The following is an 18,245-nucleotide window of genomic DNA, read 5'->3' as shown; positions in this document are numbered from 1 at the left end:
CCGGGCCCCTTCCCTCTGGAGAGCCTCTCGTCCTGCAGGCAGTGATTTGACTTCACGGCACCAGGAAGGAATTCCGCTTTCATGTGGTTGGGAAGCAGAAGCCCACACAGATCTCCACGGGGTTCGAGGGCCAAGCTGGAGCGTATTGGAGTTTCTTGGGGAACCGCTCACCGGGAACAAGGCCTGTCAGGGGCTCCTGCCAGTCAAAGCACAATGCTTCCAGCCTCTCCACTGTGCAAACAAGCAGCCCGCGCAGGAGTCCTCCTGGGCTGCAGGCTTGGCCCTTGTCTCCCGGGCTTGCGGACAATCCAGCTGGGATTCTGGGCAAAGGAACAGGAGCTGACGTGGGGTGGGACTGCCGGTGCCGGCCTCCTGGGAGACAGTTACATAGGTAATCCCATTAAGCCCTCCTGCCAACCCAGGAGTCAGTCTCCTCCGCATGGCACGCATGAGGAAGTGGAGGCCCCGGGACAGTGGAGACTGGCCAGGACCCCGGGCTGGGGATTGGGAATGAATTCTGGGCGGGTGGCCCGCAGCTCCCGTACCGCCCGGCTCCCTCGCTGCCCCTGTCGTGCCACAACAGCCCCACAAGGTCAATGTTTGTGTAAGGCTTGTGTTTTCCTTGGTAATATAAAGAACACGTGTGCTTTTCTTTACAGGAAAGTTTGAACATTTAGAAGCGCACGAAGAAAATTAAAATCACCTGTATGCTTGCCACCCAGAGAAACACACGTGTTTGTGTTCCCCGCTGTTTAGACAGATGAGTAGACGGATCTGCGAGGAGAGTGACCTCACAGAGGCGCTCGCTGACGGAGAGCAAGGTTTTAAATACGGAACTGGGAAAACACGGAACCGTGGAGTCTGCTTTAAAGGGTTGTTTCTCCACTTAACATTTACGATGCAGTTATTAACCCCGTTTTCTTTCTTCTTCTTCTTTTTTTGTTTGTTAATCCTCACCAAGGATATTTTTCCCACTGCTTTTCAGAGAGAGAGTGGAAGGGAAGAAGGGGGAGATAGAGACAGAGAGAGAGAGAGACATCGATGTGAGAGAGGCGCATCAGTTGGTTGCCTCCTGCAAGTTCCTGATGGGGGAGGTACTTCCCTTGACCAGTAATCAAACCTGTGACCTTTTTTCCTTTTCTTTTCTTTTCTTTTCTTTTCTTTTCTTTTCTTTTCTTTTCCTTCCTTTCCTTTCATATATATATATACACACACATATATATTATATATATAATATTTTCATTGATTTTTGAGAGGAAGGGAGAGGGAGAGACAGAAACAGCAACAATGAGAGAGAATCACCAGTATTGGTGATCGAGCCTGAAATCTGGGCATGTGCCCTGACCTGGAATCAAACCCTGACCTCCTGGTTCATAGGTCAATGCTCAACCACTGAGCATCACTGGCCAGGGCTTAACCCCATTTTCATGTGAGGCATTTGAAGTGCAGGGAGTGAAATGTCTCGGCTACACAGATCGGATCCGCCTTCCTTCCCTCTCGGTCCCCATATTCAGTTGCGATGCCATTTGGGACATAAGTCAATGAGCCCATTTGCATTTCCCATTGGATGCTCGGGGCCAGGCTTCCAGTCCTGACTCAGCGACTCACTAGCCGTGTGGTTTAGGCAACTCCGCTCTCGGTCTGTCTGATCTACAAAATGGGCACATTTTGACTCAAAGTTCTCGTGCCTCTGACAGTGTTTGGGGTGGTGCTGGGCAGACCATCCTTCCAGCTCGTGGGGCATGTAGAGCATAGGGGTGGGTTGCCAAAGCCAGTTTTGCCACTTTTTACTGTGAAAGCTCAGGAAAGTCAGGTGACCTGCCTCTCAGTTTTCACAAGAGGACAGTGATATCTGCCTCACGGAATTGTTATCTATTTGTATATAAAAGCCTAAGTGACCGAACAACCAAACGACCGGAATGACCAGAATGACTGGTTGCTATGATGTGCACTGATCACCAGGGGGCAGGTGCTCAATGCAGGAGCTGCCCCCTGGTAGTCAGTGCGCTCCCACAGTGGGAGTGCTGCTCAGCTGAGACCCATCCCAGTAGCCCACCAGCCCGCTGGCAGCCACTCCCTCCCTCCCTCAGTAGTCCTGCAGGTCCAGTCTCTGGAGAATGGGCCAGGCACTGACGGACCAGCACCACTGGCCTCCTGGAAGTCAGCCTCGGGCACTGCGGCTGCTTCCCCTCCCTAGATGCTCCCCAAGGAAGAAAGGATATAAAAGCAGGCGCCAGGTGGCTCCCGACAACCAGCGCGAAAGCCAGCGGGACAGATCCGTATCCTGGGCCAGCAAGGGCGTCTCACCACCGGTCCAGGACAATCGCGTCCCAGCCCCCCTCAACCCCTCATGACCCCACCCATGCACGAACTTATGCACTGGGCCTCTAGTTAATAATAATACTAGGAGGTATTTTCTGAGTTTTGCTAGGTGTCGTGGGGGTGTTGATGTGTTTCCACATATTCGTTCGTTTAGTGCTCATGACAGCTCTCTGAGGTTTAAGAATGATTATTCCCATTTTACAGATGAGGAAACAGAGTCAAGAAAAGGAGGCGTGAGGTTCTGCAACTAGGAAAATGGTCAGAGATGCACGGAGACCCTTGGAAAATGGAAACCCGGCCAGGCTTCTGTTTAAACCAAGCTGGTTGAGGGCATTTTTTCTCTATCACGTCCCTCACAGTGTATCATAGCCAACAAAAAACGAATCAGCTGCGTGCTTCCCTGAAAGCCAGCAGAAGTCACAACCCCAAACCGTAGAACTTAAGGCAAAGCTTCCGAAACCCATGCAACGCAAGTCTACAGGCGTGTGCCCAGAGCTGGTACCCATCTCCTGGAACCGTGAGCAGGACACATTTCCCTAAAAGTGACGAATCCTGGTTAAAGGCATCTCCCATGACCCAGAGATCATGACAAAGTCATCTAGAGCGTGGGCAGGCGGTGGCCCTAGGGACACTCATTTTGACACCACGCAGTGGTGGGTGGTGGAGGCAGAGGAGACACTGAAACCAGGGTGACGTCTTGGTAGCCTGGGTGAGGTTCGGGGCGGGGGGGAGGGGTGAAGGGGAGGAGAGTGCCGGATAGACAGCAATGAGAGGAGGATGGAAAGGCAGGAAATGCCACTGGACGCAGAGCCTGGAGTCCCTCCTGAATGCTGAACCAGATGCATAAGTGCCTCAGAGGAAGGACATCACGGTAAGAATAGAGGAGCTCCAGGCCACAGCTGGTCTGCATTTGTGAAGTCCCAATTCCTTATCTTCCCCCCTTTCCCCCAAGTCCACACATGGCTACCTCCATTCAATAAAAAACGTTACATCGAAGAACCAGTCCGTGCCCGCCACAGTATACAAACAGCATAACTATAAACATGAAAGGGAAAGAATCCCTCAGCAAAAGGCAGATAAAACATATCTACAACATAAATTGCCCGAGGAAATAGTGGGGACATTTAGACAAAATACTTCTCTATGATGTTGACAATATTATAGAAAATGTGGTCTTTTTGAAGATGGGCCTAGAGAAGAAACTGTGCGTTTGGAAATGTCGCACAAGCCAGAGCAGCGGGGACCCTGGGTCTCCCGGCTGTCAGCGCGCACTCCCTCACCAGGCCTGCCCGGACACCCCGCTGGAGGCTCACACGCCATGCCAACCCCTCGGCGTGGCTTTGCGTGGGAGAGGAAGCCCTGCTCGCTCACGGTGGACCCTGGGTCTCAGGCAATACTTTCCCGTGGGACCTGAATGGCCACAGACCAAGAAATGACAATTCAAAGTTGTCCCTTACAAAGTTTTGTGTTGAATGATCTAAATTGGAGAAACGGTCTTTCCCTTTTCACGGGCATATGAAACACCCAATTCCTGTTCACAGCCCCTTCCTGCTTCAGGGTATCGCTCCCATGGTCATTACCATATAAACTGTCATATGAATGAGGGCGGTGACAGGTCCTTTTAAAATGCAAAGTGTTTGACGCCCGAAGTTATGAGAAATTGGACAGGGGTTCTCCGTCTGCGCAGGTACGAAGGGTATTTCCCACCTTGAGGATCCGACTTCCCGGCCTCACAAACCAGGATCGCTACCCACACGGTGAGCCAAAGAAGCAAGAAGCTACACACGCCCAGCCCGGCATCTTCATGGAGACAAAGAGGAGGCCGCGAGCTGTTCAGGAGCAAAGTGATGAATGTGCCGCAAGGAGGGCCACGTGTGCGCATTAATGCAAAAGGGCCTTTTATTGGATTGTGATCTGATTGTGTTTACAAATATATAGCCAGGAGGCTTTTAATTTGGGGGGCGACTTCATTGTTCGTCGGTCTATACCCGGTTACAGCTTCTCCATCTAGGAAATTACGTGCGTCTGGGCTTTAAATGAGATACGGCCCCGCTCCTTTAATGCAATCACGTCCCCATTTTACCATCTCCAGTTGCCCAGGGTGGGGGCCGTTTTATGACAATCGCATTTGAAATATCATAAGAGATGAAAGATGTAAATAATAAGATGTTGAGAGACCGGCTGGAATTTGAATTCATTGGAATCTGCCGCCAACAAGGGTGGGCGGACTTGATTAAACCGCCCGCATATGGCTCTTCTTCTTGCATTCCCAGCCACTTCTCGCCTCCTTGCTGTTTATTTTTCCTTTAAGCACGCGTTCAATAAATAAACTCAACGAACAATTAAAAACTCCCCCAATGACTCTAGATGGAAGAATTCACAGATAGCCTGGCTGGCGCGGCCCTGGCAGCGAAGTTTGATTAAATCCTCTAATTGCACCGCTTGGGCGGGGACGACCACAATGCGCTGGTGCTTTTAGCGCGAGCCGCTGGTGAAAAACTTCAATTACCACTAAAAATGGGAAACGTGCGTAATAGATAAATGTTCTTCCTCTGTGAGAGCTGCCTTTTCAAAACCACGTCCCTGTGTGGGCGAGATGCTAGTCTATGTTTTCTTGTCCGTGGATCGATGTGTTCCCTGCGCCCCCACCCCAGAGACTTTCTCTCTCCTCTAGGGAGACCCTCTTCCTAAGCCAGGTGTCCTGGGGTTGGATGATGGCATCTGGAAGTTTCTTGGAGACAAGGAAGAGAGAAGACAGAGGAAGACTTGAGTGGGTATGTTTGGAGCGGCTCTGGGGTCTACGGTTGATTTGAAAGTCTACTCGGCGATGAAGGGTGGGTGAGTGAGGGGCAGGGAGGAGGATGGGGAAGATGGTCAGAGTGCTGACAATTGTCAAACACTGCTCTGAACCAAAGGCAGGTCCATCTTCTGGGGAAATGGGTTCTCCTCCGGGGGCTTGGTTCAAACGTCACCTCCGCCAGGAAGCCTTCCTGGCCCATCTCCACACCCCCAGCAGGCTGTGTGTCCTCTAAGGGTGGCCCATTCTGCACTTGATCAGTCACTGCTCAGTCCACCTCCTGCCTCGCCTGCACCCTCGGGAGTCCCCAGGGGCAGAGCCTGCATTTGGGTTTCCTGGGTCTGGCTTGTTAGTCCCCTGGGGCTGGTCATCGCCCCTTAGGTGTCTCCTCCACAGTCTCTCGCCTCCTCCCTGGAAGGCGGGAGCTTCCAAACCACACAGACCCCGAATGCTGTCCCACCAGTTCTTAAGGAGGCAGCTGTTTGCACCTCTGAGCCTCGGTTTCCCTGTCATTGCGGTGGGGGTAGGTCGATGCAGCTCCTAAAATTGCTGTTCATAGAATACAAAAGGCGAAGGCAGCTCAGAGGGCCCCCTCCTCCTAGGGGACTCCCATAGCCAGTGACTGCCCCACGTGGGTGTACAAGGGCCTGGCTCCCTCTTCTCCATGCAGGACATCTCTGAGGCGTTATCCCAGATTCAGCGTTTCCCAGGGGATTGGCTGAGGCCTTGTTGCCATGGCATCATAGTCAGTGCCTTTCCTCACCCGTCCTCCTCCTCTTGCTCTTAGAGGGGTTGTCCCAGAGCACTCTCCTCAATGAACCGCTGGCCTGTAAATTGTTCTCCATTCTCTATGACCCAGAAACCCACCAGGCAACCCATGACAATGGAATGATCTGAGAACACAGACTCCAGAATAGGGTTTCGGAGCTGGGCATGCAGAGCCCATCGCCAGATAAATGCTGGCACGCTACAGCGATGCCACTGCGAAACATTTTGCTGGTGGCCGAATGGGGTGGGTCGCCCTGGCCGGCCCATTTCTCAGGTGGGGAGGAAGGGAGAGTGATCAGAAGTTGGAGAATTGGATGCTTGTGGCTGGGGGCCATTATCGAGACAATGCAAGGCTAAGGGTGATTAAGTGCCAATTAACGATTAAGTGTGAAGGCCAGAGGGCAGCAGATAGAGACCTCACCTTCCTGGAGAGCAGAAAAGTTGAGGATTAGGTCTTAATTATGAGAGCGGCAGGCAGGGTATTCCAGAAGAAGTGGGGTTCTCAAACCTGGAGCTCTACCCTGCCAGGGTCAGATCCGAGTCAGGAAGGAGTGGGTCTCATCACACCTGAGCACCTCCCTCTGCCCCGCCCTTCTCCCCCGCTTCTCTAAGCTGAATTTTCAGCTGGGAAATGGAGTGGTTCCTCCCAGGCTGGCCACCTGGACCAGCAGAGTGTGGGCCAACCATACGCAGAATACAGAACGGGCAGCAGAGGGGTGATGAGTGCTGATGCCATCACAGAGCCAGGTGAGCTAGTGGCTGTGTTTGTCCCACTCACCTTCCTCTTATAAGTTCTCCCAGGGAGAAGAGACCAACCAGGATGCTCCCAGGTAGAATGAACTTAGTGTTTGGAGCTCATGGGTCCAGGCGGAACAAGGGGTGGACTGTCTTGGATGTCGGGGCGAGCTGTCCAGATCCCACCGCAGGGCAGGGACACGCATTTCTCAGGGGCCTGAAGCGTTGGCGAGGCCATCCCTCTCTGGACATTGCCCTGAGCTGAGAGAAGCTTTCTTACACCCCCTCATCCAGGTGGATGTCTGGTTAATGCCAGGCCCCTCTGCCTGCACTGGGACACCCCAAGAGGTTCATCCGACACCCAGAGCTCTGGTGGCATTGGCTGCAGCTCACGCCCCCACATTTTCCTCTGTCCAACCTTGCTCCCCTCAGCTCTTCCCAGCCCTCCCGATGCATCATTCTCAAGAGCATCCCACCGGACAGCTCTCAGAGCCTCAGTCCCTCTCCCGGGGGCTGGATCTACGAACACATCAATCAGGTCTGGGGCTCATGCCCCTCCACCTCCTTCTTGACTTCATCTCCAAATACAAGGTCCCTGGTCCCGAGAGGGCCCTGCTCACTGTCCCCAGACTCCCTGAGGAGGCTGCAGCCATTCCGCCTGCCTCCGGGCACCTCCTTCCCTTCCAGGCACATTCCCAACACCACCTCTGCTACTTTTCAAGAGCACTGGGCTGCAGACAATCCATCTGCAAAACAAGTCCTGGTCTTGTGGGATGAACAGGAGAGGAGGGGAGGCATTCCGTGCTGATGGAGACTGTGCAGGGCAGGGCCTGCCCTCTCTGTCACTAAGGAATCAGGTGCCCCGAAGCCACACTGCCTGGGAATGGAGAGAGGGAGGGCGGGAGGAAGGTGTGGGAGGTGGCCTGTGTCCCTCCCTTTATGTGGATGGTGGACCACATGGGGAGGGCTGTGTCCGTGGGTTGTGTGAGCGTCTCCTGTGGGTACCAGAGTCCACCCCGGGCTGCAGGGCTAATGGCTGGGATGCCAGACCACAGTGCCAAGGCCTGGGGTTGGTGAGGCCCCAAGTGTGGTTTCTCTAAAGGACACCTCTCTGCTCATTCCCTACCCCCGTGCTCTCAGGGGCCTTTAACACGCATGTGCTGGGTTGGTTTACATGAACGTGTCAAAATGCTATGTCGCTGTCTGAGTGGCCACTGCTCATGGTTTTGTTCCCGCTCCTGCTCCTGGACCTGATGGATGGCTCACACTTTGTGACGCCTGACAGGACTGCCTGGCTCTCTCTGATTCCCTTTTCAAATGCAGATGCCCATGTCCTGGGGAGACCCTATGTTGGCCCCAGCAGGGTCTCGTGGCCTAATAATGTCCACACCTCCCCTTTCACGAGAAGGAAGAGTCGTTGGGAACAAGATGATTTTCTTCTCCATCTGGTAGCCTTAAACGTCTGCATTGTGAAAAGAGAGCAAAGGCAACACAATATTTGCCCAACTTGTGGCTTTGCTGCAAAGGCCTCTGGGAAGCTGTGTTCTACTGGCTGCACTGTTCTAGCGACCACATCCTGCAGCTTGGTGGCGGAGCGAGGCCCCAGGCAGCACATGGGCTCCTTCTCATTGGAACCCGGGCTGCTGCCGCCGGAGGGGAGGGTGCAGGTCTGGCCGCTGGACTGCTTCCAGGCTGACCTGACGGGGCGGGTGGCTGAGCATTTTCTAGCTCCAGGGGCTCTCACACCTGCACTCGCACCTGGTGCAGAGAGGTGGCACCAGCTGGGTGACTCCAGCTGCGCGCCCTTCCTGCAAACTCCTCAGTGGCTGACTGCTCACTGCCTATCGCCTGGGGAGGTGAGGACGTTCCGAATGGATCTGGAGGGAATGTGACCCAGAGGGCTTGGGTCTGGGACCCATCCCCGCATGGCCACCGAACGTGCTGCCCTGCAAACACGTGGCCACGTTGTCCAGGACAAAAGGCCTCCACGGGGGCCGGGCTCTGGGCCTGGCAGGCTGTGGGCCGGGCAGACCGCTCTGAGCTGTGGTTTTCTGCCTGGGCGTTGGGCTGCTGGGAGGACTGGTGAGAAAAAGCACGCAGGTGCTAGCCCAGTGCCAGCCACGCAGTGCGGCGCTGAGTTTAATTACTGGAGGGAGCAGGAGTCCCGTCTCTTCTCTTCGCCCTGGCTGGCGGCCACTGGGATCAAATCAGCCCACGGCTGTCATGGAGGCTTCACTCATTTGCGGGGCCTGGAGATAGGGATATGGGAGCAGGTATAGATGCGCTGTGTTGGCTCCGCTAGGTGGGGAGCATGACTGACTCTACGTATGGACCTTGGGAGGGAGGGGCTGGAGACAGTGGGATGCACGGGACTCAGAGGAAGTGCCTGCTGAGAGGCCGAGCTGGTCCCGGGTGGGACATCAAGGTAGAACAGGCTGGGGGCCCTTCAGCAGAGCAGGCTGAGGTCTGAGCTGTCAGTTCTACAGCCCTGCTGTGTGCGCACACACATATGTGTGCATGCGCACACATGTGTGCACATGTGTGCGCCAGTGTGCACATGCACATGTGTGCATGCCTGCACGCATGTGCCTGTGTGTGTGTGCCTGTGCGTGTGTGTGTGTGTGGGCACATGCATTCACATGCAGGCAGAAAGAGGTGGAGTTGAGTCTGGTGTTTTAAGACCCTTAAGGCTGCTGCTCAATATGGACCCTAACGTGGTGGTTTCTCCTTTCGTCTCTTCTTTCTTGCCTTGAGCAGGCAGTCTCTGCTTAGTTGATACCTTTCCCCATGAAACACCTGGTGTATTTTCAACTTGTGGCTGGAAGACGTTGCCAGGTTAGGAAGGGATGTGGCCACCTGTATGTGGCGCTCACAGAGCTGAGAACTGGGAGCTACCCAAGTGATTGCCCATCCCACTCCCCACGGTCACCAATGAGGAAACCGAGGCACGCAGAGGACAAGGAAGTCACCAAGAGGCTCATAGCTGTTGGCAGCAGAGATGGGCTCTGAACCCAGTATTTGCTTCATAACACACATATATCTTTTTGTTTGTTAATCCTCACTCGAGGATATTGTTCCATTGATTTTTAGAGAGGGTGGAAGGGAGGGGGAGAGATACACACAGAGAGAAACGTCGATGTGAGAGAGACACGTTGATTGGTTGCCTCCCACATAAGCCCAGACGAGGGCCAGGGATCAAGCCTGCAACTGAGGTACGTGCCCTTAACTGGAATCGAACCTGGAACGCTTCAGTCTGCAGGCCAAGGCTCTATCCACTGAGCCAAACTGGCCAGGGCTATTTTTTAAATTTGAGAAAGAGAATGGTTATAATCATCATAAATGCCTGCCACTCAAAATTAACCATTCACCATTTTTAATATTTATTTATTTATTTTTAATCCTCACTTGAGCATATGTTTTCATTGTTTCTAGAGAAAGAGGAAGAGAGAAGAAGAGAGAAACAGGGAAACAAAGAGAGAGAGAGAGGGAGAGAGAGAGAGATATGAGAGAGAAACATTGTTCAATTGCCTCCTGTACATGCCTAGACCGAACCCACAGCTTATGTGCTCTGACCGGAATCAAGCCCACAAGCCTGTGACGCACGGGATGATGCTCCCACCAACTGAGCCCCCTGGCCAGGGCCTATTTGTTATTTCTTAGTGCAGAGTTGAAGAATTCTGCAAGGAATAGATGAGTACACTAGACACTAAAACTACTAGCTCTGCATCCAGAGACCCACGTCTGCTCCTGGGATCGCTCTTTCCAGCCTCGTCCCTTTCCTTTTCCACAGCAAGAGCTGTTACTATGAGTTTGATGTCCTTCCTTCTAAACCACTTAAAAATATCTTAACACACACACACACACACACACACACACACACACACTCACACACACATGCACACACGCACACACCGACCCCATGCATTATTGTTTTTGTGTTTAAACTCTTACATATTTACATAAACCATGCCGCATGTCACATTGCCCATGAGTATCACACCTGTTTCTCTTTCCCCCAGTGACATGTCTTTGGCAGTCTTGATGGAGAAGGTCAGGTTCATTTTCTGGATGCTGAGCAGACCCCGTTCACCATCCTGCCACTTCCAGGGATCACGCACACTCGTGTGTTACTATTAAGCTGCGTGGCGTGCCTTTCAACGAGAGCAAACAAACTGAAAAGTGAGGAGGACTCTTGTGTCCTGTTTCTGCCCCCAGCCTGAAATTTCAGGAGGACCCTGAGTGAGCCATGTCACCATCCCCTGCCTCAGTTTCCTTGTCTGTTGACGAGAACCTGTGTGGACACATGAAGCTCTCCCGCAGCTCCAGCGGCCCCACTGCACAAGGACAAGCATTCTGTTCCCCTCGGGGCTGGCTGGGCAGAATAACTGCCCTCTTCCCACCTGGTCTTGGTCTGTTCGTGTGCAGCTTTGGTTGTGGGAACGCTGCACTTTCTGGGCCTCCTCGGGATATGGTGAGTTTGCAGTGGGAAGTCTCCCCAAGGAGTAGGGAGGGAGGGATCCCTGTGAAGGGTGAGGCCATCCCCAGTGTCTGTCACCGTGGGAACAGGTGGATTCTCAGGTGGAAAAAGCCCCAGGGCAGGTGGTGATGATGGTATTTCTACAGCACTTGACAAATGGGGAGTCCCTCCACCAGGGAAGAGCCTTGGGTGGGAGGGGACTGCTCTAAGGTTGCAAAGCAAGTTCAAGAGAAGCCCTGAGGTTAAACTCAGGGCTGGGGCTGCTGTCCTTGGGTTCTTCCCACTCTGCCCATCAGGAAAGAGGACTGCCTGAAGAAACCTTAGCTTGGTTGGATGGAGTGGGTCGCCGATGGTGGGATTTCAGGCAGGGATGAGAGAGAAACAGGTGAAAGATGATGAACTCTGCTGGGGTAGTGGTGAAAGCCTTCATGGAGGACATGACATGTGAGCTGTGTGTTGTGTTGAAGTATGAATAGGAGTTTTCCATATGTGGTAGAGAAAAGAATATTCCAAGCAAAAGGAGTCCCTGGTCAAAGTCCATGCATGTATAAAAATATCAGGGAGAAATGAGGGAATGGTTCAAGGTGTATGGAGGATGGGGGGATGTGGGAAATGAGGAGCCTGGGAAGGGTAGGTTAGGGTAGGGCTGTAGCATGAGAACTGCTAGGAGACATGAGAGAATTAAGGGCAGTGAGATCTGTGGCTCAGGAAGGTCATGGGGAAGCCATGGGGTAGAGGATGGATGGAAGGATATGCAGTTAAGGGAGAGGGACCAGTGGATGAGGATGCTGTCGGCACAGCCATGAGAGATGCCAGTCATGGGGGGTCGGGGGCAGAGGCTGGGAGACTTATCAGGAGCCTGACATTAAGGGTGGGAAGGAAGGGAGAGGACCTAATGGGTGTCAAGCATGTTAACATGCATTCACTTGTAACTTTTTACCATAACCCTGTGATAGAGGCACAGCACCCTGTTTTGCAGATAAGATGACAAAGATCGGCAGAAGTTACATAACGAGGTCCCACGAGTCCTACAGGTCTGAGGGGTTCCAGAGTCACGTCCACTTCCCCTACCTCCTGGCTCAGGGAGCAGAGGCGTCCAGCAATTCCCGGAAGTCTAGGGTTCCCCCCTCGGGGACCTGGGTGAACAGTGATATTGGCAGACATCCCTACTGCCTTATCAGAATCCAGCCGCCTCTCCTGGGGTTGGGTGTGGCTGTGCGACTGGTTCTGGCCAACAGGCTGAATGAAACTGGCATACGTCACCTCTGGGCTAGAGTATTTAATAGCTGGTGGGAGATCATGCAGTCCTACGCTTCTCCTGCACCGGTGACCATGGCCACACCCGTAGAGGGGCAGAACCCTTCATCTGAATGAAGGTGTCACGTAGACCCATGGCGTGTACTGGGGCAATACATCCTGCTTGTTTTAATCCATGTCTATTTAGAATTGTTTGTTGCTGCAGCACGACCTACACTATACTGATTGAGAAAAGGGCGCAACCCCGTGAGCAAGAGAATGAAGGAGAAGGAGCAGGCTGAGGGAAAGGGCGGGGAATGACATTTCTGGCAGAATATCATAGTAAAAGGCAATCAGGCTTGGAGACTAGCAGAACTGGTCCAATGTCACCTCAGGCACCTACTGTGGAGAGGTTGCAGGCAAAGGCCCAGGCTCTCTGCCTTCGATTTTCTCCTACAGGAAGTGGAGAGAGTTGTGATCACTACCTCCCCATCACTACCATTAGGGAGACTCAAGCTAACATATGTAGAGCCCCCAGCGAGGTGCCCAGTCCCTAGGAGGCACTCCCAAACTACGGTCATTACCCTTGGAAGGGGGTCAGAAGAGCATTGGTGATATGAGCGTTGAGAGGTCAGACATCTTTACTTCCTTGCTCACTTGAATTCCTCTGGCACCGAGAATGGTGCTGAGGCACACACAGTAGGTGTTCATTTTATATGCACTGGAGCAGGGGTCCTCAAACTTTATAAACAGGGGGCCAGTTCTCTGTCCCGCAGACCGTTGGAGGGCCGGACTATAGTTTAAAAAAACACTTTGAACAAATTCCTATGCACACTGCACATATCTTATTTTGAAGTAAAAAAACAAATGTTTTCGGCGGGCCGCATGTGGCCCGCGGGCTGTAGTTTGAGGACCGCTGCACTGGAGGAATGGAAGAGTAACATGTACAGCAATTATTTGCTTCATGTGCCCAGGTCCACTCACAAACAGACTGGGAACTCTTGGGTGGGAAGGGCCTACCTGTATCAGTTCATCTGCTCCTTAATGCCCAGTGAACATCAGCTCTTAGCAAATTTTCCTTGAAATAGTGAGTCATCCCGGGCTTTAGAAACAGCCATATCTGTAGATCATTTCTCCCTGACACATGGACAGCTCAGCCTTGGTCCTCCAGTAGAGCCCCACTCTCTCTAAAACCTCTGGCACCTCTTTAAGGAACGCCCCCCAGGCCTGGGGTGCAGGTGCCCAGGGAAGCCCACCACAGAGGAGCCATATCTCCCATCCGTTTGTCCCCAAGTCTAGCAGCGTTTTGGCTGGGCTCCACATCTCCCTGCACTTAGACTCGACCTGCAGATGGCTGGCAGAGACCTTGCCAGGAGTGGGCTGGCAGGCAGCTCTCTCCTTCCCAGGCAGACGTGTATGTGGCAAGTCTGTTTATCAGGCAACGCCTTGTTGTAGCCAGAGGTGGTGGCTTAACAGTGGCAGAAACGCCCGCATTGCCTCAGAGCCTCAAGTTACTCAGATGAGCCCTTGGCCTCAGCGGGCAGATAAGCACATGCCTTAGTGAGGGAGGCCTTGATCACGGGGCAGATAAGCTCAGGAAAGGATGAAAAAAAAATCAACAACAACAAGAAGCTGAGCGACCCACTGTCGGAGGCTTTTTCAAGTCCACATGGGCGTGTTTCTTGTCTTCGCCAACACACGGGGTGATGCAAAAGCTGTGAATTTAATTTAATTTGGTGGTCACGCAATCATGGAGTGAGAGCATGTCAGAGCTGGAAGGGACTTTGGGGATTGTGTAGTTGAACCCTTTAATCTTCCAGGTGAGGACACTGAGGGCCACAGAGCTGTAGCGACTTGTTCAGGATCATCCAGCGAAGGTTTGGCATAGCTGGAACCAAACCCTGGGTCTCCAGACCCCCGGGCCTGCGATCTTTCCACCACATGGATTGCTTCACGGCTGCCACCTGATTGCTCAGGTGCGCACTGCAGGTTGTAATTGGGTGCCTAGATAGTCCTTTTTAATGACATAAATTTGCCTTTTTAGCCTCCAGAGTTAGACAAGTTCTCCCTCCCCTACCCCCCACCTCACACACACACACACACACACACACACACACACACACTGTTGGGGTTGACCAGTTAGCTTAAAGCAACAAGCTCTGGTGCTTCAGACCCCAACTGTTCCAGACACTGTTGTTTTATATGTAAAAGAACTGAGGTCCAGATCAGGGAGGTGACATGCTTAGGTGATGCAGCTAGAGAAAGGAAACCTCTGGGTCTAAATCTCCCAGCATCCTGACTATAGTCCTTGGCACAAAGAGTGGATGAAAGCCAAGGTGTGGGTGAGGGTGTGCACAAGGGCACCCAGACTCTGTGCCTTCTCTTGTGGTTTTCCTTTGGGGAAAAATTCCCACGTGTTACCTTAAGGACAGTTATGGAGTCTGGCAGCCCTTGCAATACTGAAGATGTCATTGTTTTTAGTAGACACTCAATAAATGATGGTTAGGTGGATGAATCCCTAGTGGTAGGGCATTCAAACCACAGTATATTTGTTTTCCTCTGTAAAACTTGCTTTCTGGGTTTAATCCATAAATAGAGTGAAACAGAACAGTGTAGTTCTAGTTTAAAATAATTTCTATATGAAAGTGATAAAACTGTCAATAGCAACAACAAATTAATACCAACCCAAGAATCAAAGCCTGGCTGGAGTGGCTCAGTTGGTTGAGCATTTTCCCATGCACTGAAAAGTCGCTTTTTCAATTCCTGGTCAGGACACATACCTGGGTTTCAGGTTTGATCCCCAGTGGGGGAGCATATAGAAGGCATCCTATTGATATTTCTCTCTCTCTCTCTCTCTCTCTCTCTCTCTCTCTCTTTCTCTCTCTTCCTCTCTTTAAGCATGCCCTCAGGTGAGGATTAAAAAAAAATCATAAATTAAAAAAGGAATCATAAATACAATTGGTACATTGCAATCTCAAATGACCTGTCACTGCAAGATGATGTCAAACTTAGTTAAAAATGATATATAAATGTACTTATTAAATACTTGCATGGGATTAAAAAATCATTATATAGAGATATATTTCTAATGAAAAGTAATAGTTCTTTGCCACATCACCCCTTCACTCTAGTCACTTACTCCTGAATAAACTGATTTTAATTTTGTCAATTACTTTTGTTTGCTTATTTTTTTGCCTTGGTGATTAACTCCACATGTTGAACACTATGTCCTATTCATCTTTCTTGTTTATTTTCTCCCTTGTATTGCATGAGCATAGCCTCAATAAATTTGCTTCTAAATATTTATATGTCTAAGATTATCTTTATTCTTCTCTCATGCTTTATTTTACTCTTATCCTTTAGGGATAGTTTAGCAGGGTATGAAATTCCAAGTTAACACTTACCTTCTTTTAGAACTTTGGAGGAATTACACTATTGTGTTCCTAGATCCATTGGTGCTCATGAAAAGAATAATATTGGTTTTGTTACTTTTCTTTTGAAGATGACCCCTGGATGATTTGAAGGAATCTCTCTTGTTAAAATGAAGGTAAACTACTAGAAAACCCCACAAACCTGCAAGGGATTGGAGCATTAGCAGAGAATTATAAAATTTTATAATAATGTAGTTATGGGTCTATTAAAACATTGTACTGGCCACTCAACTGGCTTGATTATTCTAATGGCTTTTGTCCTTTACCTCTGAGAAATTCTCTTGTATTATTATTATTTTGAAAAGTTTTTCTCATCTTTGTTTTAACCCATTTTATCTTTCTAAAATTTTTATTAGTTAGATGCTGAATCTCTTAAATTACTCTGCAAATGCCTTTTATATTTATCTCACATTTCCATCTCGTGGCTTTTTTTGTTGTGCTCATTAGCTTTCCTTAATGTTACTATCCAACATTTTTATTGAGTTTTCTTCTTTTCTTGGACATCATATATTTAACTTCCCAGAACCACTAACATGTCAGAGTTGGCCAGGAGAGAAGCTGGGGTCTGGGGTGAGTGTTCCCAAATGATGCCCCATGTCCACTGGTATCTATGACCAGTCCTGTCTTCCAGACATGGTGCGGTTCCATGAAAACATAGAAGTTATTCTAGAGAATGTGCTTATAATTATCATCAAACAGTTTTATTATTACTAGAGGCCCAGTGTGCAATTGAAATCATGTGAGAAGGTGCCCCGCAGGGGCCGGGACCCGGGCCTGACTTGCAGCGTCCTCTGGCCCCCCTGCCTGTGTCCGCTCCAGGGCCACCCGAGCCACCCCACCATGCCAGCTTGGGCAGGCCCCCTGTCTCTATTTCCATCTCTGCTCCCGGCCTCACTTGTGCATGCAACCTCCTCCTGTCTGGTGGTGACCCGTTATGGCCTAATTATAGGCCTAATTTGGTGTGTGTGTGTATACACACACACACACATACACACCATGGTATATATATATCTATATCTATATATATATCTCCAGTCTCTCTCTCTCTCTCTCTCTCTCTCTCTCTCTCTCTCTCTCTCTCTCTCTCTCTCTGTATATATATATATATATATAAAATTATTATTATAAATAAATCCTAATACATAAACAGATTAAGTTTGATTATCCAACCCCTCCCCACCAGAGGTCTGATTAGGAAAAAAGTAACTACCATGGGGAGTAAGTGATTTGGGGTGTGTGGCTAAGGAGGGATGTATGTGGAGAGGAATAACTGATAAAAATTCTAGCCAGCGGGTGTTCAGCTGATGGAAGGTATAACAAGGAAGTGGTAGAATATGGACAGCTAGCCGGTTTCACATGGGGAACATGTGAGAGCAACTTAGGGTGTGGTGATAAACGAGATAGTAAAGGAAGATGAGGCTAGAGAGGGAGGTTGGCTGTATTATAGTTCCCCAATGGACCATATAAGGACTTCTGTGTTCAGTGCCAGGGTTATGTTCTGTGTGTGTATGTGTGTGTGTGTGTGTGTGTGTGTGTGTGTGTGTTGTGTGTGTGGTGTATGTGTGTGTGTGTATGTGCATATCCATCTAGTTCACTCTTTGAGACCTGAGTTTTTATAAAGAAGGTCTCTTGGACTCCTTACTTTGAATAGGCTCTGGGTTTTGTTTTCTGCCCCCTGAGCCTCCCGAGGCTCTGAAAATGCAGCAGATCAAGTTCTCCAGGTATACCAGATGTCCTCAGGGCGAAAGTGGCTTCACAGCTTTCTTCCTTCCATAACTTTGATTTTGACCTAACTTCCTACTATTTTACCAGCTATTTCAAGCACTGAAGAACATGTTTTATACATTTTGCCTAGAGTTCTTCATGGTTGCTGGCATACATGGTTGGCTCTCTCACTGGGGATGGACTCTCCTGTTGGCGGTTCTATTACTAGGATTTCCTTATTTCTAGAGCGGAAGGCAACACCCTTTCTCTGCTAACCTTTTGTGAGGATGGAATGGTCGTAATGGGTGTGATATTTTTGCAATGAGCCTCGCTCTTGTTTGGACCATGTTTGGAGTTTCCACAATGCTCCTGCATCCAACCTCACGTAGAGCTCACGGCAGGGGAAGACTTCCTGCCCTCATTTTACAGCTGGACGTCTGAGCAGGAGGGAAGAGAAAGAAGTACCGTATTTGCCGGCGTATAAGATGACTGGGCGTATAAGACGACCCCCTAACATTTCCACTCAAAATACAGAGTTTGTTATATACTCGCCATATAAGACTACCCCCTCTTCCGCACACCTTCCACACACCAAATAAAAGGTAAAACAATATCAGATTTGATTTTAACATTTTAATTTATATTCAAATGCTTATGACATGCAGGGAAACTGTCACAAGGCTGTATGTAATCAAACATATACATAAAACAGTGCAAGTTTATTACCGGTAAACATACCGGTAATTCACTAAAAACACACTCTATAGACTGGTAA

The sequence above is a fragment of the Myotis davidii genome, unplaced genomic scaffold (genome assembly GCF_000327345.1).
Source record: "Myotis davidii unplaced genomic scaffold, ASM32734v1 scaffold60, whole genome shotgun sequence".
In the NCBI taxonomy this organism is placed as follows: domain Eukaryota; kingdom Metazoa; phylum Chordata; class Mammalia; order Chiroptera; family Vespertilionidae; genus Myotis; species Myotis davidii.
The sequence above is the reverse complement of the archived record's forward strand: the minus strand, read 5'-3'. Positions refer to the sequence as shown.